Source organism: Rhinatrema bivittatum, chromosome 1 (genome assembly GCF_901001135.1).
Source record: "Rhinatrema bivittatum chromosome 1, aRhiBiv1.1, whole genome shotgun sequence".
Taxonomy (NCBI): Eukaryota; Metazoa; Chordata; class Amphibia; order Gymnophiona; family Rhinatrematidae; genus Rhinatrema; species Rhinatrema bivittatum.
The window spans coordinates 719322216-719344805 of NC_042615.1; the positions used below are offsets into that span (position 1 = coordinate 719322216).

At 45.3% G+C, this 22590-nt stretch overlaps 1 long non-coding RNA gene across 1 annotated transcript in view; it reads left to right on the forward strand.

Moving 5' to 3' along the window:
* The first annotated feature begins 6429 nt into the window (after positions 1 to 6429).
* LOC115082091 overlaps positions 6430 to 22590 on the forward strand; it is a 47669-nt gene continuing 31508 nt past the window's right edge. Inside the window, exon 1 of the long non-coding RNA XR_003854070.1 lies at positions 6430 to 6656. This is a non-coding gene — a long non-coding RNA (uncharacterized LOC115082091). The remainder of the gene's footprint in view (positions 6657 to 22590) is intronic.

The window sequence follows — 22590 nt, forward strand, 5'->3', positions numbered from 1 at the left end:
AGAACTAAAATGAAATGGCTGTGTGTATGTTAGCTTTTAACCAAGAGCAGCTGGTCCAATCTACACTAAACTTACCAAAATAAGGTACATAAAGAAAATTATAGATGGATCATTTTTACTTAAGTTTTTGGGATGTCAATTGACTGGCATTGCTTTGCTTTTCAGATAACAAACTGCTGTTACTTGCCCTTTGAGAATAAACAATATTTTTCACCTAAATATTGTACTATGTTTTTTAATAATAAATATTGTAACTACAAAAATTACAATCCTGCAAAGAATGGGTGCTTAAGCTATTATATAAATTAAAAGGTTCACTGTGAATCAATGTCTGACCGGGTTTCTGGCAGGAGTGTATCATCCGGTGGGAAGAGAAACAAGACTTCTAGTGATTTCTCTGGGTGGGTTGGGCAAAGAGAGAAGCTGGCCCTTCCTGCAGCTTTTCAGCGCTGGGAAGGGAGAGAAGGCCATCTACAGCTCCTCAGGGCAGGACGGCAAGGAAGGCAGGCCTTCTGAAAATCCTCAGGGCCAGACAGGGAAGGAGGCAGAAATCCCTTGGTTCCTTGGAGCTGGGCAGGGTGAGAGGCACTTTCTTATAGTTCCTCGGGAACATCGAGGCTGCATAGAGAGGGAGGTAAGCCTTCCTGTGACTTCCTGACATAGGACCAGATGGGGAAAGAGGCAGGCCTACCTCAGGATCCTTGGGGATGAGCAGGATGAGAAGCAGATCTTCTCATGGCTCTTTGGAGCCAATCAGGCAGGGCTGGCGAGAGAGAAAGAGAGAGATGCTCCTTGAAGTGAGGTGTGGGCAGAAGCAGGGCATTCGCAGTTGCTAATGGCCAAACCTGGAGCTTGGCAAGCCTTTTGAGTACTCTCAAGACTGCATGGAAGAGAAGCATTGTTTCCTTTTTGTGCACTAGGCACAGTCTTCTGTTACATGCAAAGGAAAAGCACATGCTGTTTCCGTATTCTCTGAATACCTCACTTCAAGGAGCATCTCTGAATGCCTCACTTCAAGGAGCATCTCTCTCTTTCTCTCTCGCTGGTTCCTCCCACTTAATATTGCCACAATATTAAGTGGGAGGAACCACAGAAAAACAGTATTTTCTGCTTTCCTGTTAAACTTTTGGGGTACCTCAAGATTATATTGCATATAATCTTTGTATGCAATATAAGCATAATATGATAGGGATGGTCATCCATTGGAAAAAAAAAAACAGCAGAACTAGGGGTCACAATTTGAAACTCCAGGGAGGAAGACTCAGAACCAATGTCAGGAAGTATTTCTTCACGGTAGATGCCTGGAATGCCCTTCCAAAGGAAGTGGTGAAGGATTTCAAAGGGCATAGGATAAACACTGTGGATCCATAAAAGCTAGAGGATGGGAATGAAGAGAAAAGCCATGGGGGAGGGATGGCTTGCTGGAATGGTGGCTACTACCTGGTGAATACTACCCTTACTCAATAAGCCTTCACATGGTTAATGTAACTCCAACATTGCTCTCTGCTTCAACTGAAGGAGTAATGTGGAAAAGAGGATTTGCTTTCAGACAACAACCAACATGGGCTGAGCTACACAGTCTGGGTAAACAAATAAGCGTGGGGGTAGCTTGCTTATTGCGGCGGCTACTACCCTAAACCAATTAAGCCTGATACTTCACTTTGAATGCACATACAATATTGCTCTCTGCTTCAACGGCAGGGGGAAATGTGTAAAAGAGAATATACATTCAGACAACATCCAACAAGGCATTGATCTGTGCAGTCGGGGTAAATAAGCATTGGGGTAACTTGTTTGATACAGCGGTTACAACCCTTAACCATTAAGCCTTATGTTTCACCTTTGATGCAACTCCAACATTACTCTCTGCATCAACGGCAGAGGGTGGCAAGAAATTTGAATCAAACAGTTACCAACAAGGGCCCTGAACTTGGTGGTCAGTGAAACAGATAAGTATGGGAAAATAAGTGTGGGAGCTTGCTTGGCAGACTATATGGGCCGTTTGGTCTTTTTCTGCCATCATTTCTGCTTCTATGTTAAAATGAATGTGTTTTTCATAATGAAAAAGTAAAATATTTTCTATTCTATTCCAAGAAAAAGGGGGCTTCTCTGGGCCTCCCCACCACTGCTTCAAGTTACTGGGACCTGACTGAGGTCTCTCCAAGTTCTCTGAACACATCTTAATTCTCCCCACAAATAAGTTGGAGCCAGGGCCAGGACCTCCCTGGGCTAACCTGAGCTGCGCTGAGGCCTCCGCAGGCCCCTCTACTCACCAAATATAATCTTGGGCCTCCCCAGCCTTCACTAACCCATTCTACGGGGGTCTTCCATGTATATAGGGGCAAGAGCAATCCCCAGTTGTTCCTGACCCACTGGCTTCCAATACACAATGGTACCAGCCAGCCTCGACTAGCGCCATTTTATTTTACATAAAACACTGGCACTGGTCTCGGGGCCAGCCAGCGGCTATTACGGAGCTGGAGCTGCAGGGGCAGGAGTGATTGGGGGTCGCTTCTGCCCCCTTCTAGACTGAAGACGCCCACTGAAGGGGTAAGTGGAAACTCAAAAGGTCCCAGCCCTGGCTTATTGGAAGGGGATTGATGTGCAGAGGGACCCAGGGAAATCCTGGTCACGAAAGCAGTGGGAGGAGGGCTCTTGCATGCCCTCTCTTGTTTGGGTTCTTTTTTAAATGTAATATTTTTTATTTTGGCTCAGCGAGTGAACTGAATCAAAATAAACATTAAAGAAACCGAAACCCAGATCAACTCCTCCCCACCCCCGAAATGAAAAAAACCCCAAACATTTCCCCACTGCACATGCCTGTTACGTATTTCCATTCTTCTCTTATATAATTATAACTCTCGGGTATCACATTGTATTCTCCCTTCTTCCCTTTTGCCTCTCCAAAGCCCTGGTGTCCTGCAGAGCAGCACCTTCCACCAGCGGATGGACGCTTCCATTCCCTGCAGCTTGCGCTGGATGGGAAGGGATGCATTTTGTTGGAGGTACAGTTGTTGTGTGCGCTGCCTTTCCAGCTTTGAACCTGCTAGTTGGGCAGAGAGACATTCAGGGGGAATGTCCTTTCATCTCTCTTTCAGCCCTTCCCGGACATGCTCATATTTCCCCTCCGGGAGCTGGAAGAGAAGACCACCCTGAAGGGGAAGGCAGGACTCTGGTTTTCCTCTTCCTAAACCCTTCACTCTCTTTTATACCTTTCTCATGACCGGTAGGCGACATAATTTAAACCCTATTTTTCCCTTTTATGTTTTTAATAAAGATTGTTCTTTTCATTAGATATTTGGCATCCCTGCAGGCTTTCATATGTCTGAATGATGGATGTGAGGGTCCATGTATAAGGTGGGTCCCAATAATGTATACTTCTGAGTCTGACAGTGAGAAAGGGGGAAAGGCATATAAAATGGGAGAAGGGGAGGATCTGAGGGGGACATGTGAAATGTGTATTGATCTACTTGTGATGTAGGTAGGGACTGTCAACATCATTTTTCAACAAACAAGTACTGTGATATGCGACAGAGATCATAATCATCCATCTCTTTAAAACTGGCCAGAAACATCTGCAAATATTCCTTTTTAAAAACCTTTTTCATGAGCCTCTTTTGGCTTCTATTCCAACAAAATGGCCTGGCTTCCATGATTTTCCAATGCAGGAAAAGACCACCTGGAGCCCAGAAATACTGGGAGTGAACACTGAACAGACCTCCTTGTCTCATGCTACGAGAACTGGTGAACCCCAATAAAACTCACAGGAAGCAGGTTTTTAAAAAACAAAAAGTAAATGCTTCTTCATACAATGCACTGATAACCTGAAAACACATTCCTACAGTATGTTCAGATAAATAGTATAAGTTAATTAAAAAAAGGAATCAGACAAATTTATAGAAGATGTATCACTCGCAGGCCATTTAACATTAACAGTCAGGACTCGGTGTATCATTTAATCAAAGCGGACAGATATCTCGACACATCCTCTCCCTTTTAATACTTTCTTTAGGACATGCTGTTGGAGATGAGATTCTGGGCTAGATGAGCCTTTGGTCTGACCCAGTTTAGCAGTTCAATTGTTCTTGTCTTTTCCTCAGGCAAAACATTCATGGCATTATCTGAATGTGAACCGAAAGCTCCAAGTCACCAAGGATATACTGAGTCAGCCTTGATTTTACCCTTGCAGGCATGAACTTGGAGCTCTGCTTTTCTTTGAGGGACTGGGAACTATGATTTCTGTGTTATGATGAACATTTTTTTTTTTTAATTTATATATGATGAACATTTTTATCTTTTTTTATACTGAATATCTCCCAAATACTTGCTCTTCTAATTGTTTTTATTAGGGTTCTTTCTAGTATAATAAGTTCCCGAGGCCAAAAAAAGACTTTGAGTGAATTGAATCCTTTTATGCATAAAACAGCACAAACAAGTGTAGCAATATTTATTTCTACAGATCTATATAAGACTTGATGAAAGTGTTTCAATATAATAATATTAAGAAGAAGGCAATGCATCTTGGTTTTTGGGGTCAAATGAGTCATTTTTTCTGTGTTTACATACGGTACATGGACAGCTTACAAATGTTGTATGTTTTCAAATACAAACATTGTTTTTCACATATAAACATTAAAACCAAATCAGAGGCAGCTGCCTTATTTCCCCTTCCTCCTGTGGTCTAATGCCAGGCCCTTGAAGAGATGATCCTTTTCTGAGAAGCATTTTCATCTGTCCCGAACATCTGCTTTGATGCCTTGGAGACAGACTGTGTGGTACCGCCAAGACTGATAAGTTCATTAGAGCAGTCCTGCATTTCTGCATTATTAGAAATCCATCCACGGCAGCACAACTTTCTTACAAATATATAGGTCATATATTCATGGGAACATTTTTTCAGTGCACTGTACAGCATGGGCTAAATTTTCAATAAGGCACTAAGTGCAATCTTATGTGCATACTGTTAAATCCACATAAAGTCAATTTTCAAAAACAAGGAACCCACCTTGGAGCACACTGTCCTCAGATGATGTTCCTCTCCTGATGATGTTCCTCTCCTGAAGAAAGAAAATTCTTCCCTAAGCTTTGAATAAAATTACTGGTTACACTACCACCACAATCTTCCAAAAAATGCTAATATCTTGTATGGTGTGTGTTCGCCATCTAATTGAACTTGCTTATCTTAGAGAGAAAATAAAATAATAGTTGCAGCAAATCCTATCTACTTGGTGCAAAGAGATCAGCAAACTGGATTAGTAAGGATCTTGGAAGAAAAAAAATCACAGTCTCATATTTCTTCAAATCCATCTCCAATATAATGGATGCTACCTCAGATTTCATAGAGCCAGAGTTGCACACAGTCAGAAACTCTTCTCTCTTTTCTGTAATCTTTGTTTGTTGGCTGCTTATACGCTGAATATAGTCTTAAATTCAGAGCACCGCATAGCAATGTCTCACTTTATGCGGTGACTCTGAGGAGAAACGATACTGGATCCTAATCTCAAATATCTTCACTTTACCTGGACTCAGTACATAATCTGGTACCCCCCTCACTCATTCACTTGATCTTGGTACTCTGATAAGAAAATCTAGCAATCTGGTTAACCTCTTTATGCAGAAAATTGTCAGGTTGACTCTCATTTCAAACTTCATAGCATAGCAATATGCGTTACATTTATAAATAGTTTCCTCTTGCTTGGCTATGCTGTGCCTAAAAATCCATGTTCCCAGCAGTTCTTATTCTTTTAACTGATATTCTTCAAAGCTTTAACCTTAGTTTTCATTTTACCTTATTCCAAATTTTAAACATTCACTTCATATTCTCACCACATACATATCAGAGTCCCATAATGATCCCTCTGGGGCTGCAAACTCTACCTGATTCACAGCAGCCTCTCTAGCCAAAATGTCTGCTGAACTGTTACTGTAACCACAAGGATCTCTCTTTTTTTTCTCTCCATGGAATCAATACACCTTTGACATCATAGCAAAGAGTTTCAGATTTAAAACTGTTCATCCTCTTAAATGTTATCATTGTCAAGCTTCCCCATAGCATGGCACAGGTGCCAGCCATCTCTATTATATTCACATTCCTCTTCAAAATAACAGTGCTGCCCAGAAATCCAAGCAGTTGGTCACTTTACCTCCTTATGGTAACCCTCCACTGGCTTTCTCACCTCCCTAAGACCAGGAGGAATACTTGTGCTTCTTGGAAAGGCAGCAATAAATCCCAGTGCTTCAGTGGGCAAAACCAGGCCCGGATCCCTGAGTGCTGTCTTAGGGATCTTTTATGGATACCAAAACCATACATAACCACCCTAGCACAGGTTAAGGGACATCTGCAGGGCACCCTATTACCACGCCTGTCTGAAACAAGTAGTTTAAAATACTTTGCCAGGAGCTACTCCATCGCAGGTTTTCCATGTTTCCCCAAGCAGCTTCCCAAGCACTGCTGGGCCATCCCAGAATCCCATGCATGCACCAATGCGCTCCCTGGGAGTTATGATAAGAGCAACTTTCTACCTAGCAAACGCTGATCTAAAGACTAGCAACTCATGCTGCTCTGGGATTTTATCTGATCATCCTTCCTGCTGGCTGCTAGTTACTGAACAGGAATGCCCGATGCCTCTCTTGCACTGACACCACTCACAAAGCAGGTAAACCTTTTTTTTAAAATTTCTTTTTGTGGTCCTGTCCACTCTAACATGCACAGATCCTAATTAATGAATCATTTTCAAAGGGCTACATGCAGAAAATGATCATATAAGCGTGAAAATGGCATTTATTTGCTTTGCTTACATACTATTTTATAAACATCGAAAGTACGTGTGTATTTTCGTTTCATGTGCACATTTACTTGCACATAAAAGGGGTGGACTAGGAGGGTTGCAGGTGGGACCAAGAGGTACACATGTAATATGCTATTTTATAAGAGATTTAAGGAAATGTATTAGTCAATTTATTCATGCAATTATCTGGCACATCTGTTCTCTGCTATTTTTGGGTAGAAGGTCTGGGTGAACTGGGGAAGTTCAGGGTGAAGTGGAAGGAGGGTCTCAGTGAAATGGACTAGATAAATTGGTAGAGGTGTCAGCAAACTGTTGCTTTCAAGTACTGTGCATATTTTAAAATATACTTATTTCCACTTACAAGTTATTTATTACAAGTTATATATTTTTGTACATAAAATATACACATTTATGTTCATGAAATAGAAGGAAAAAGTATGCACTTTTGAAGTATTGCAAATATTTGTACATACTAAAACATACATGCAGATGTTGGGGGGAGAATATTCATGAATTTTATAATCTGCTTGGACCAGATATGCACAGATTGTAAAATACTGTAGTAGATCTCCACGTGCTCATATAATAAAGTGTATAGGGCTTTAAGGAGATTTTTGAAAATTATCCTTTAAGCTTATGAAAATTCACCCCAGGTAGGTCTAATTGTACAGAATCCAAATGTGTTAACTTTTTTTCTATTTTTCATCATAGTGTTAAGAGATTTTTGCATACATACAGCCCTGGATTTATACTTGTGCCTAGGGCAGTAAACATTTAGGAGCAGCAGGATGGCTAAGATTTGCTGCCTACCAGCTCTACTGAATCTCATTCAATAGAAAACAACCTTCTACTATCCTGTAACAGACTACTGGAGGTGCTGGTTAAAATCATCAAAAGCGCCTTGGAATGGCAAAATACTAAATCCATCCCTGCATACATAAAGTATTCTACAGTTAAGTTTCATATAATTGGAGAATTGCTGGAAAGTTTGGGCCTTAGTCTTAAGAAATATTTTGCTAGCTAACAGGTCGATCCAGTAAAGTTCAGTTGAAGATTTCTCGTCTGTAACGAGCTCGCTGCGCACAATTCGGACGCGTAAGGCAAACCAGCGATACAGTCTCCAATTTTGCGCATCCGTAGTGCTTCTTAAAACAGACGCGTAACCCTTCCCGCACCCGGCATGTAAATGAACGAATTAGCTGTATAATGAAGGAATTAGCTATTCCCCTCCGATACCGTAACGCGCGCTCAGGTTCTCTCATTAGTAACGCACTGTTTTGCCGCGGCCGTAACGTGTTAGTTTACCGCCTCCCCCTAGTAGGAGTTAGGACTGTGAGTCTAGTAATAAATCCATCGACACCGCTTAAGATACTCAAAAACAATAAAACACAATTTAAAAAAAAGCGATACAGAGATGATCGAGAGAATGTAATGATGTGGGACACATAAAACCTGTCAGAAGAAAAAATAAAAATTTTTAAATACCTGTCGGAGGGCCGCGTGGGTCCAGGCGGCCGGCGTGGGTCCAGGCGGCGGGAGCCGGGTGGTCGCGTGTTAAATCTAGGCCGCGGGCGGGTGGGCGCCTGTTCCGGGCAGCGGCGGCGGGGGGGCACGAGTTAGTTCGAGACGGCCGGCGGGCGGTCGCGTGTTAAATCTAGGCCGGGTCTGCACAGGCGCGCATTCACTACCGGTGGGGGCTGCCTCTCCCGGCAGCCCCCACCGGCAGTGAATGCGCGCCTGTGCGGACCCCTGCGATTGGGCGCTCAAGGCGTGACGTCACGGCATGTGACTGCCTTGAGCGCCGAATCGCAGGGGTCGCACAGGCGCGCATTCATTCATCCAGGCGGAGGAGCCGGTGGCGAAAGCAGCCGGCTCCTCCGCCTGGATGAATGAATTCATTCACTGCCGGTGGGGGCTGCCTCTCCCGGCAGCCCCCACCGGCAGTGAATGAATGCGCGCCTGTGCGACCCCTGCGATTGGGCGCTCAAGGCGTGACGTCATGGCATGTGACTGCCTTGAGCGCCGAATCGCAGGGGTCGCACAGGCGCGCATTCATTCACTGCCGGTGGGGGCTGCCGAGAGGCAGCCTCCACCGGCAGTGAATGCGCGCCTGTGCGGACCCGGCCTAGATTTAACACGCGACCACCCGCCGGCCGTCTCGAACTAACGCGTGTCCCCCCGCCGCCGCTGCCGCCGCCCGGAACAGGCGCCCTCCCGCCCACGGCCTAGATTTAACACGCGACCACCCGGCTCCCGCCGCCGCCGGCCGCCTGGACCCACGCGGCCGTCTGAAACTAACGCGCGTCCACCCCCCGTCGCCCGGAACAGGCGCCCACCCGCCCGCGGCCTAGATTTAACACGCGACCACCGGCCCCCCGGATCCCGCCGGCCGCCTGGACCCACGCGGCCCTCCGACAGGTATTTAAAAATTTTGATTTTTACACTTCCTGGTACCTGTCATTTCAAATGTCATTTGAAATGACAGGTACCAGCGCACCCTGGTTACTGTATAGGCGCTGTATTAAGCGCCTATACAGTAAAATGGGTTACGCGGCCATAACCCTTCCCTACCGCTTTAAAGCCGCGGCATGCATTTGCATGCGATTAGAGGAGAGTATCGGGGAGTTAGTGAAGAGAACTGTGCGTGCGGGGAGGAAGGGTGCGCCTGACACTACCGCACTGTTTTTACCGCGGCCTTACTGGATCGAGCCGTAAGTGGGGGGATAAGAACAAGGATATTTGGAAATACTAAAAACTTTGGAATGAATTTTCAATGGAGTTATGCATCTAAAATTAGCATATACGCATGTAAGTACCTTGCACTTGTATACATGGTATTTTATGAACATAAAAGTACGCATGTATTTTTGGTTTCATGCACACATTTACTTGCACAAAAAGGGGCGGCGGTCTAGCGGCGTTCTGAGGCAGGGCCAAGAGGTACACGCATAGGAGGTAACTTTTAAAGGAGTTATTCATGTAAATATAACACACTTTCGTAGCAGTTTTCTAAAGCCCATTTACGCGCTTAAAGGTGAATTTTAAAAGAGATGCGCGCATCTAACACGTGCATCTCTGATCGATTTTATAAACCTGCCACATATGCACATAAAACCAATGGGGTAGATTTTAAAAAATTGTGCGATCGTGTACTTTTGTTCGCGCACCAGGCGCGAACAAAAGTACGCTGGATTTTATAAGATACGCGCGTATCTTATAAAACCCGGGGTCGGCGCGCGCAAGGGGGTGCACATTTGTGCAACCTGCGTGCGCCGAGCCCAGAGCGCGATGCCTGTTCCCTCCGAGGCCGCTCCGATTTCGGAGCAGCCTCGGAGGGAACTTTCCTTCGCCTTCCCTCCCCCTCCCTCCCCCTACCTAACCCACCGGGGGGGTGGGTTAGGTAGGGGAAGGGCAGGGAGGGGGCTGGGGTGTTCCCGAAATGATGCGGCATTTTGGGGGCAGGACCCGGCGTTTCGGGGGCGGGCCCGGGGGCATGGCGCTGACCCGGGGGCGTGGTCGAGGCCTCCGGACCAGCCCCCGGGTCGGGGGCTGGCCGGGGGGGGCCCTATCTAAACCCCCCTCCCTTACCTTTGTTGGCAGATTTACGCCTGCTAAAAGTAGACGTAAATCTGCGCGTGCCAGCGGGCTGCCAGCGTGCCGTCACCCGACCCGGGGGCTGGTCCGGAGGCCTCGACCACGCCCCCAGGTCGGCACCACGCCCCCGGGCCCGCCCCCGAAACGCCGGGGCTCGCCCCCAAAATGCCGTGTCGTTTCGGGAATGCCCCCGACATGCCCCCGACACGCCCCCTCCCTGCCCCTTTGACAAAGCCCCGGGACTTACGCGCATCCCGGAGCTCTGCACGCGCTGGAGGCCTATGCAAAATAGGCGCACCGGCTCGCGAGGGCCCTGAGAGTGTAAATCCGCTAGGATTTACGCGCGCAGGGCATTTAAAATCCGCCCCAATGAGCGTATCTCTTGCATCAAGTAAAAAATGGCGGAATGGGGGCGGGTCATGGCATTCGGGGTAAGGCCAAGAGATATGCGTGCAAGAAGATAAGAAATTGCCATACTGGGTCAGACCAAAAGTTTCCAACAGTGGCCAAACCAGGCTACAAATAGCTGGCAAGTACTCAAGTACTTGCCAGCTATTTGTACTAACTAGATCCCATGCTACTGATGCCAGTAATAGCAGGGGCTATTCCCTAAGTTAACTTAATTAATAGCAGGTAATGGACTTCTCCTCCAAGAACTTATCCAATCCTTTTTTAAACACAGCTACACTAACTGCACTAACCACATCCCCTGGCAACAAATTCCAGAGTTTAATTGTGCGTTGAGTGAAAAAGAACTTTCTCCGATTAGTTTTAAATGTGCCACATGCTAACTTCATGGAGTGTCCCCTAGTCCTTCTATTATCCAAAAGTGTGAATAACCGATTCACATTTACCCGTTCTAGATCTCTCATTATTTTAAACATCTCTATTATATCCCCCCTCAGCCGTCTCTTCTCCAAGCTGAACAGCCCTAACCTCTTCAGTCTTTCCTCATAGGGGAGCTGTTCCATCCCTTTTATTATTTTAGTCGCCCTTCTCTGTACCTTCTCCATCGCAATTATATCTTTTTTGAGATGCGACGACCAGAATTGTACACAGTACTCAAGGTGCGGTCTCACCATGGAGCGATACAGAGGCATTATGACATTTTCCGTTTTATTCATTGAATCCGGCGCACATCCATTTCATTTTTGTGCAAATTTGCTTCTGCTATTGATCAGGTTTCAGTCTGAATAAAACTATTTTTAGCCATATGTGATGTGCTTGAGGGGTCTGGGTAAACTGGGGGAGTGCATGCTAAAGAACCAGCAGGGTCTTGATGACTTAGATATAGTCTGGGCAAACTGGTGGACAAACTGTTTAAACTGATCATTCCCTTCACACGCGCATGATTTAAAATGTACTCACTTGTGCATGTAAATTCCCAGGTGTTCGCATCCATGCTTGAAATTTGGAGCACACGTGCACACGCAAGGCCTGTTTTATAACAAGTGCATGTACTTGCGCGCAGGATATAAGATTTCAGCATATGATGCCGCACGCCCATATTCACGTATATACGTACAGGCGTGCGCTCATTTTAAAGATACCCTCCAAGGTAACTGAAATCTTATATCCTGCGCGCAAGTACACTATCACAGGATAGGATCCGGACCAGATCCGTTCCTCTTTACAGCAGTACTCTCTGGCTATGAGCAGAAGGGGGCAGGGTGCTTGTGTGTGTGTTTGGGGTAGGTAAAGAGGCGGTTTAGAAAAATATGTTCATGCTGCATATGAGGAGGGACTATCATAGATAACTCAACTAATGCCTTCAGCACTTCTGACAGACCTGCTCCTGGAACTAATTTGTCCAAATTAATATATGCCATTTGTACCCTTCTGTGAGGCTATTAGAAACTCAGAGAAGAGTATATTCAGTTTGGACAGCTGCCTCCACAGACATTTCTATAGGCACTTTCATAACATAGAATATGATGCAAATAAGTTCTGTAAGACTCATCTAATCTGTCTAATGTACTTTCTGTTCTCTTACACTTTTGAAATATTTCTTAGATTTTCATAAACGCTTTTTTTTTTGCTCTACCCATACCTCATAAAACCCTAATATTAAGGCTTTCCTTTCTATCTGTCTAAGCCATTTTAAAGAACTAATGCCATTTTGCTATTTTTTTTCCCTTTAAGGGATGCTCATCATTTTTTTTGTATAATATCTTTATTAACACATTTTTCATAACACGTTAATATCACAACACTTATATTTGGGATGTTCTTTTTTTATAAAGCATTCTTTCTTAAAGGCTCTGCAGCCCATATGAGAGCTGAGGGTCCTGTCAGCCAGATTAGGTTCACTGCCGCAGACTGGTGCTTAGCACCATTTTGGAGGCAGCTGTGAGAGGTGTGGGAAACTTGGATCCCTCGCAACCTGACGGGCATCCAAGTGAGCATGTTCTACCAAAAAGTCTTATAAAGTGCTTGTATGTATGTGCTAACTATAATTCATCTTGAAACATTCATCAAAACATTCATCAAAAACATTCATCTTGAAATGTTTGAACCCACTTCGTCTTCCGAAATCCAAACCATCCTTAAAAGAATGAAACCATCTTCGCACCCAGCGGACCATATTCCCTCAAAACTTCTCCTCTCAATACCAGACACCATATCCAAAACATTAGCAGACATCATCAACTGCTCGCTATCCCAAGGTTCCTTCCCAGAAGACCTCAAACAAGCCTCACTCAAACCTCTTTTAAAAAAAACCCAACCTGGACCTAAAAGACCCCAACAACTACCGTCCAATAGCTAATCTCCCTATCATAGCTAAGATTATGGAAAGGCTTGTGAACGCCCAACTATCGGACTTCATCGAAGACAACAAAATTCTATCCGCCTCACAGCATGGATTCCGCAAAAATAGGGGCACAGAATCCCTACTTACCTCCCTAACAGACCTACTCATCTTAGGTACAGACAAAGGTCAATCCTTTCTATTGATCCTTTTGGACCTCTCAGCAGCTTTCGATACCGTAAATCACGCTATCCTCATCAAACTGCTAGCTGCGATAGGAATCTCTGGTTTAGCACTCTCCTGGTTCAAATTGTTCCTAACCAACAGAGGCTACAAGGTAAAAATCCAGAATAAAGAATCATCACGCCACGACTCGACCATCGGAGTCCCACAAGGTTCCTCTTTATCCCCTACACTCTTTAATATTTACCTCCTACCACTATGTCAACTCCTCATCAACCTCAAGTTAATACACTTTCTCTATGCAGATGACATCCAGATCCTGATCCCCATCAAAGAATCATACTCAAAAACCCTTGAATACTGGGAATCCTGTCACCTAGAAATCAAAAACCTCCTCAACAGCCTCAATCTGGTACTAAACTCCGCCAAAACTGAAGTATTACTCATAACTCCTGATAACAATCTCACAACCTCTCTGCCAAACAACCTACAAACCACTCATGTAAGAGATCGACAATAAACTAATCGACAATAAACTAAACTTCAAAGCCCACATCAATAAAACCACCAAAGACTGTTTCTATAAACTGCAAGTTTTAAAAAGGATAAGACCACTCTTCCATGGCAAAGACTTCAGAACCATCCTCCAAGCCCTCATTTTCTCAAAATTGGACTACTGCTGCTCCACTTTACTTGGCCTCCCCTCCTCATACACAAAACCGCTCCAAATGGTCCAAAACGCAGCAGCCCGTCTACTGACAAACACTAAGAAAAGAGACCATATCTCCCCAGTGCTACAAGACCTCCACTGGTTACCAATTCATTTCAGAGTCATTTATAAATCCATCACCTTGATATACAAAATCATTCACCAACATACCACAATCGATCTACAAATTCCTCCCCGCTTCCACAAATCCACAAGACCGACCAGGGAAGCCTACAGAGGATGCCTCATTGTTCCACCCACGAAAACCACTAATCACAGCACCTTAAGAGACCGAGCCCTTTCCACCGCAGGCCCACAGTTATGGAACTCCATCCCTCCAGAACTCAGAAACGAACCATGTCTCCTAACCTTTAGGAAAAGACTCAAGACATGGCTTTTCAGGCAAGCCTTCTCGAACTCTACCTAAGATGCACCATAAACAAACTCTCTACTCAGAGACTGTACATATGAGACACCATATTTATATTGAACTTTTGTATATAATTATTCTCCTCTATCTCTTTCTATTTCTTACATTCCCAGTTCATTAGCCCTTGTTAATTGTAACTGCTTCTCTTCATCACGTTATTTATGTTTTTTGGTTGTATTATCCGCACCCCTGTTTTCTGTAAACCGACATGATGTGAACGAGTTCATGAATGCCGGTATAAAAAAAACCTTAAATAAATAAATAAATAAATGTATAGTACCATACAGTTATATAAGTGATCCCTGTCCAGTGACGGTCCTAGACACACGCATACATTGGAAAGGCCAATCCACCTCCCAGGGCATCATGCTCTCCCTAGGTTCCTGCACAGAAGTGAAAACAACTAAGTAATATATTAGCCATAATGCAGTTGTAATCATTGAGAATTGTCTGGCTTATTAGTCGAGCTATCCATTAACACAATCTGCACACCTTTGCTATGGTAGAAAATGTAATGCTTTACAGAGTAATGGCTGGGAATTTGAAGCGTCATCAGGACTCTTTTCTGTATACTATTAGAAACCTGCGCAGTTTCACATATGCCCCTGCCCTGCTGCTGTGCTGTTCTACCCCTCCCCCACTTTCTGTTGCTTCCGCAGCTACAAGCACAGGGCAAAACCCCTAGCTCCTATAGTCTTCCCTCTAGCTCTCTGCCTGCAGGGCTGGCAGAACCCACTGTGCAAGCCATGCACTTGCATAGAGCGGCGGCCTGAAGGAGGCGGTGATCTGGGGACCACAGTCAGCCCCAAGATGAAGACAATGTGGACCCCACCAGGAGGCCAAGAACTGGAAGAGGCCTCTGCCGCGTGGTAGTTCCCAACCTGCTGTGAGGCTGAGCAGAAGGAGCTGCAGGGCCACCCGGCACTCCCAACCTGTTATGCAGCTGAGCAGAAGGAGCTGCAGGGCTCCCTGATGCTCCCAACATGCCATGCAGCTGAGATGAAGGAGCTGTGGGGCCACCAGGTGTTCCCAACCTGCTGCTTGACATCACGGCGGAGGAAGCGTGAGCCTGCAAGATGTGCGCTCAGTCATTCCGGGCGCGAGGCAAGTTCCGTGGTGGGGCCATCAGCAGATTTTCCTGGCTCAGTACTGGGAAGGAATAGTGAGACGAGAGCAATAGTGTGTGTGTGTGTGTGTGTGTGCAGAGTTGAGGGAGCCAGAATGGGGAAAAAAGAAGGGCAGACAAAAGGAGAGACAGAAATGTGTGGGAGGGGGAAGAGTGAGAAGAGACAGAGAGCAAGCGTTGAGGGAGGGAGGGAGGTAAAAGGGAGAACATGTGTATGTGTGGTGGGTAGGGGAGAGAGAGGGATGAGCAAGAGTGTGGGTGGAAGATAAAGGAGAGACCAAAAGTTGGGATAGATTGGAGAAAGCAGTATAGGCGAGGGAGAAAACAATAGGAGGAGAAAGGGTTGAATTAGGAGATGAGAGCAAGGGGACAGAGGAGAAAAGAGGAGCATGAGGAGGAGGAAGAGAAAGGGGTATAAGGACCAGGGATGGCCAGAGATTGAGAAAGAGGATCCTGGGTTGAAGGAAGGAATCCAGGGTGATAATGCAGAAGGAAGGGGATGAGGAATGAGGAGAAAATGCAAGAGAAATGGGAAGAAGAACGGTGACAATCGGGCAGGTAGGATGAATAGGAAAAAAGCAGGAGAAAGGGAAAGAAAAAGAAGGAAGAGAAAGTATTAAAGTATCTGCTGCTGAAGGAAAGAGATAAAGAAGAAAAGGGGAAAGAGTGAACTGAAACAGAAAAGATAAATGGAGGACACCAGAGAGAGACAGAAAGCAAAGGAATAGAGATAAGGAATGAGAGAGAGAGAAAAAGGCTGAGCCAGAACATCAAGCCGGAGACCCCAAAGGTTAGAAACTATTTTATTATCAGATAGAGAACATGAATTAAGAAGAAAGTAGTTCACCAGGTGGAGGGGGAGAGAAAGTCTGTATGGCCCACCGAAACTCAGAAGCTCCCAGGTAAGGTGATTATATCTGGGAGATGGCTTCTTCAGTGTTGGATTATGGGTATTTGTATGCTTATCTACTCAGGATGGGAAGACAATAAAAACTGATTTGCTTAAGGACTGATATCCTATAAGTGATCAAGCCTCTAGAGTTAGCAGCTGGGATATATCATTAGCAATGTAGACCAAAATAACCTGGCAGACTGGATGGACCTATTGGTCTTTATTTGCTGTCATCTACTAAGTTACTAAATGTTACTATATTTTCTAGATCTTGACCATTTTTAATGTTGTTAGTATAATTTAAAATCAGTTCCTCTCTCCCTCCTTCTACCTTCCCCAAGACCCTCTTTTACTTCTCTTCATAAGTTATTTTCTTCATCTCCTTTTAGTCCTTGGATTTATGCACAGGTGCACTAGGTTTGTGCCTAAGCACTTAAAACAGAGAAGGTGGCAAAATGTTAGGGGTGTGCATTCGGATTGACCGCATTAGTAAAACGCTACTCATATTTTTTTTTAACTTAAAAAATTGATTCGACATAAACGATCGGATTTCCCACATATCCAACATAGATATGTTGGATATGTGGGAAATCGCGATTGTTGAGCCAAAATAAAAATATAAACCCCCTCACCCTCCTTAATCCCCCCCCCCCCCCCGACTTACCACAACTCCCTGGTGATGGAGCGAGGAGTGAGGACGCCATTTCTGCAATCCTTGGCGAGAAGCATGTGACGTCGGCGAGGAGGCCCCCCCAAGCTGGCCAAAAGTTCTTTTTGGGCCGAACGAGCCGTCCGGCGCGAACTCGCCGGGAATCACGTGACGCCGGCGTCACTCGACGTGCCACCGACGTCACATGCTTCTCGCCAAGGATTGCAGAAATGACGTCCTCACTCCTCGCTCGATCACCAGGGAGTTGTGGTAAGTCTGGGGGGGGGATTAAGGAGGGTGAGGGGGTTTAAATTTTTTTTTTTGCACATATGTACATATACCCAACTCATTGGATTTTTTTTATGTCCATATTGGCCGCAAGTGGGACCCCCTTTCGGACATAAGAAATATGAACATAAAATTTTGCTCTGCACATCCCTGCAAAATGTACAGCCCCTGCTGTCCTGGAGACATACAATCCCATCCCTGACCTGCCACTCCCAGTTCCTGTATTTTTACCACTGCCAGAGTCCTCTGATTCTCTGCTGCTGTCTCTACCCCATGCTTACAACCTCCAACTCCGATGCTGGAGCTACTGTCCTGACAAGGCAGCGTGTGAGCAGTGACAGTCAGCCTGCAGCCCCACACTCAGGACTCCGCCTCCTGCATGGAAACTCAGAGGGGGCAGGACCATGGGCTGACTCAGTCTTGGCTTACAAGCTGCTTTGTCAGAACAACAATGCCAGCGCCAGCATTTGAGATCAGAGGGGGAACATCTGAAGAAAAAGAATTGGGAGGAAAGACTCAGGGTCCTGAAAGAGAGAGAGAGAGAGAGGGATCTGCTAGAGGGTGGAGTTGGAAGGCTTCAGAAAACTGGAGGTCCAGGTGGGGAGTTGGCACAGTGCCTGCACTCATAGAACCTAGGGGAGGCAGAAGACAAAATCCCTCATTGCTTAGGGTAACATATTTACATGCACGTAACCATAGCCTCATGTGTACTATGGGGGTAATAATGAAAGTTCTGTCCTCAAAGAGCCTGGCAAACCTAAGCTGTTTTTCAGCCTCACCCACTATCAAGAACAGGAAGTCCTTAGACTTAAGTCACAATTGGTTCCTGAAAACTATGTCTTAAATTGAAATATTTTAAGCCACAATAGATTTTCCCATAGGAAACAATGTTATATATAGAGGACTGGTTCCAGCAGCACTCCATCACCTGATTTTCACTAAATTAACCCTGAATTTATCTTAGACAAATGTTTGAAAGTTTCACAGAAGACAGTGGCTTAGACAAATGCAGAAAAGTTGCACAGGACATAAAATGCATGAAAGATTTCACTTATCTTTCTTATGTCCATCTTCAGTATTAAGCCAGCTGGTTTAAATATTCAGCATTTTCTTCAGTGAAGTTGCAGAGTACCGGATTTTAAAGAGCCCAACACCTCCTGCATGCTAAGCAGTGGGGTTCGAGCTTTGACATGCTATCAGCGCCCAGCAATTCTTCCACGCTGAGTGGTGGGAGCCGAGCTTGGACATGCCGACACCAGAATCTGGCCACCTGCAGTGTCAGGAATTAGATCGAGATTCACAGGTCAGAAAACAGGCCTAAAGTTTGCAGCAGTCTAAGTACAGGATGTCACAAGCCTGGTGACCTAAGAGTGAAGACTTCCCATAGTACTCTTTTGGATTAATGCACTCCAGATTCACAACTTATTGTTTTGCCACACTTTTGACCACTCCTAGAGATTCCTTACATTGCTCCTCTTACCAAAACTGGGATGGTGTGTCCAGTCCTAGCACCTCAGAGATGTGAGCAGTATGCATGGGGGATTCTGTTTGGTGTGGATAGAATTGACAAGATGCAATGGGAGGGATTAGAGTCATTGGATGGGAGGGGGTGTATTCTGTCTGTCACTAAAGCTGGCAAATCCTCCAAGGCTTTTGTGATATTCGTGTTCACGGTTTTAATGGCTGCTGTCATTTAGGGATGTGCCATCATTTGGAATGATACAGGTTTGTCACGGATTCTACCGCCATTAAACAAAAAACCTACCAGAACCATTCCCTCCTCCCATCCATCCAACCCACTTAAAGATCTCTCTCCGACCCAGGTCTTACCCACTTGGTATATTTTCCAGGGGGAGGAACAATCCCCAGTTGCACCTGTCCTGCAGCTCTGGCCTTTCAAAATGGCCCTCGGTCAGTGTGAAGCCAGCGTTATTCTGTTATATGGAAGAATCTATCCTACAACATAATGGCACCAGCATCGAATTGACTTGCGGCTATTTTGAAAAGCTGGAGCTGTGGGGGCAGAAGTGACTGGGGATTGCTGGAAGACACGCCAATTGGGTAAGACCTGAGCTGGAATAGGGGGGTGACGTTGGGGAGGGGCCTAGGGGCTGGAGGGATCCTATCATTTAAGCTGTTTTGGTAGATGGGAGGAAGGGGCATGTTTCTTTTTTTGCTTAATTTTGGAAAAATGAAACATAATAAACAAGAAATAAAATAAAAAATAAGGAAAACAGCACCTTAGGAGGGGTAACCACCAGAGAGCTAGCATTTTTTTCCCCTAGTGTCAAAGGCATGTCTCTATTGGGACTGCTGAAGGGACCCTTGGATATTATTCCTTCTTCTCTATGCAGACTTTCTTGGCGAGACATTGTCTGCAGGTATGGATCTGTCATCCTCGTCATTGGTGATAAGGTTTGAGTTTGTTGACATCATCAGTGGAGCTAGAGGCATGAGGCTTCCTGTGCGCTGTGGGGTCATCCGGCACTGGTCTGATGAGAGCTGCAGTTCTGGGGTACATCTCTGTTGGAGTCAATTTTTGTTTCTTTTGCTGAGAATGTATATAGAGGGTAGGCTGTATGGATTCAGAGTTTTCACCCAGACACAGACTAGTTTGAAGGTCACAAGCCAATCCGTGAGTGAATATCTATTTATTGTTTGCACTGTGAAATGTTTGCAAACAGGCAAGAGACTATTTAGTTATTCCACTAGGTCTATGATGATAAAGCAAGCAATTAACTTATACTAAAGCCTGAAAGAGAATGAAGGGCACACAGCTGTGCTGAGATTTGATAAAAAATCGAAGGGAGGGAACTTCACTGCTTTCACAAGCATTTTTAGTATATAAGGAAAAATGAGAGAGAGAGAGAGAGGGGAGATCTTGCTCCTGGATGTGATAACACAGGCTGATCCTTTGGAAACATGTAAGCTCTTTCTACCAATACTTCTTCAGTATGATCTGATTTTCCTCCTATTGCTCAAATAAACTTACTTTCCTAAGTACCTGGAACTGTGATGTACTGAAGCAAAGTTTGTGTGTGGCTATTTTTGCAGGGGATAAGCTCCTGGGTTCAAGCCTCCAGGCATAATCCCAGTAATTGTGTGTGTTTATATTGGGTAAGCCCCTCAGGTAGCCTCAAGTGTAAACCTCAGTGAGATTACCCCCCCCCCCCCCAGGTCAGAGCCCCTGGGCAGAATGCCAGTGTGCATGGTCTGAATCCAGAAGAATCTGCAAGCCACTTGAACCTGTAAGAAGATGGGAAAAAAAAGTATATGTAGTCTAGTAGAAACACATGCATCCCTTTAACTTGCATGGCAAACATATCTCTTCTACAGCTAGGACCCTACTTCCCTATTTTCCAGTGCTGGAAATATGTGAATGGACCATATTATCCCCAATCTTTGGCATTAATGCAGGGCAGCATTGTCTGTCTCTATCCCTCCTGACTGGACAGACATCTGCTAGGTCCACACAGCATCTCTCTGCTCCTGTACCTGCTAGGTATGAAACCTCCTAAAGCTTTGAAAGGCTACTATTGGAAACATTTGCAAACTCTTGATGTGTATTGTAATACGTGGTTATATAATACAAATAACATCACCTCAATCCTGCTATGCTGCAAATGTGCCTGAAGGACCCTGCAACAAGACCAAAGATGTTGAGACCCAGGACTATGGCTAGATGTTGCCCCTGGATTGTGAGCTGAGTGTGGCATATGCACCCACCTACCATCTTGTGTGGCACCTCCTAAATCACCTCCTAAAGCCTGAACAGTCAAGATCATATGGTAGGCGGCCTTTCTAAATGTTTTGAAAGCAGGAAGTGGAGGCAACAGGGAAAGTATATTGAGCATATTTGTCTTGCCATTGGTATCTTACATGTTCATATTACATACAGTAATGTATGTTTACCTCTCCTCTCTTATTTCACTCCATACTCCTCCTCATGTACTCCGCTCATCAGACAAGTCATGCCTATCTGTGCCCTTCTCCTCTACCACCAATTCCTTTCTCCATGCTTTCCACCTGGCTGCTCTGTGTACTTGGAATAGTCTTCCTGAATTGTTGTCTTGCTCCCTTTCTCGCCATGTTTAAATGCTATTTAAAGACCCACCTTTTTTGAGGCTGCTTATAGTCTCAATCTTAGGCCTGATTGTCTGCTTTTAGCCTCATTAACTAACTTTTTCTTTTCTTTTTTTATGCATTGTTTTACTTTATCAAATGCCCAAGTCTCTTGTCCTCTTTGTTTGCCGTATTAGATTACAAGCTCTACTGAGCAGGGACTGTCTTTTGTTTGTTTGTACAGCATTGCATGTGTCATGTAGAACTATAGACATGCTGAAGTAGTAGTAGTAGTAGTAGTAGTAGTGATCCAAAAAGGAATGGAGAATAAAACGGATAATAATATATTGTTTCTCTGAGCCATGATGTGACCGAACCTTGAGTACTGTGTGCAGTAGGGGTGTGCATTCGGATTGACCGCATTAGTAAAACGCAACTCATATTTTTTTTTTACTTAAAAAATTGATTCGACATAAACGATCGGATTTCCCACATATCGAACATAGATATGTTCGATATGTGGGAAATCGCGATTGTTGAGCCAAAATAAAAATATAAACCCCCTCACCCTCCTTAATCCCCCCCCCCCGACTTACCACAACTCCCTGGTGATGGAGCGAGGAGTGAGGACGCCATTTCTGCAATCCTTGGCGAGAAGCATGTGACGTCGGCGGCACGTCGAGTGACGCCGGCGTCACGTGATTCCCGGCTCGTTCACGCCGGACGGCTCGTTCGGCCCAAAAAGAACTTTTGGCCAGCTTGGGGGGGCCTCCTGACCCCCCCAAGCTGGCCAAAAGTTCTTTTTGGGCCGAACGAGCCGTCCGGCGCGAACTCGCCGGGAATCACGTGGCGCCGCGTCACTCAGACGCGACGTCACGTGATTCCCGGCAAGTTTGCGCCGGACGTCGGCGCGAACAAGCCAGGAATCACGTGACGCCGACGTCACGTGATTCCCGGCAAGTTCGCGCCGGACGGCTCGTTCGGCCCAAAAAGAACTTTTGGCCAGCTTGAGGGGGTCAGGAGGCCCCCCCAAGCTGGCCAAAAGTTCTTTTTGGGCCGAACGAGCCGTCCGGCGCGAACTTGCCGGGAATCACGTGACGTCGTGTCTGAGTGACGCGGC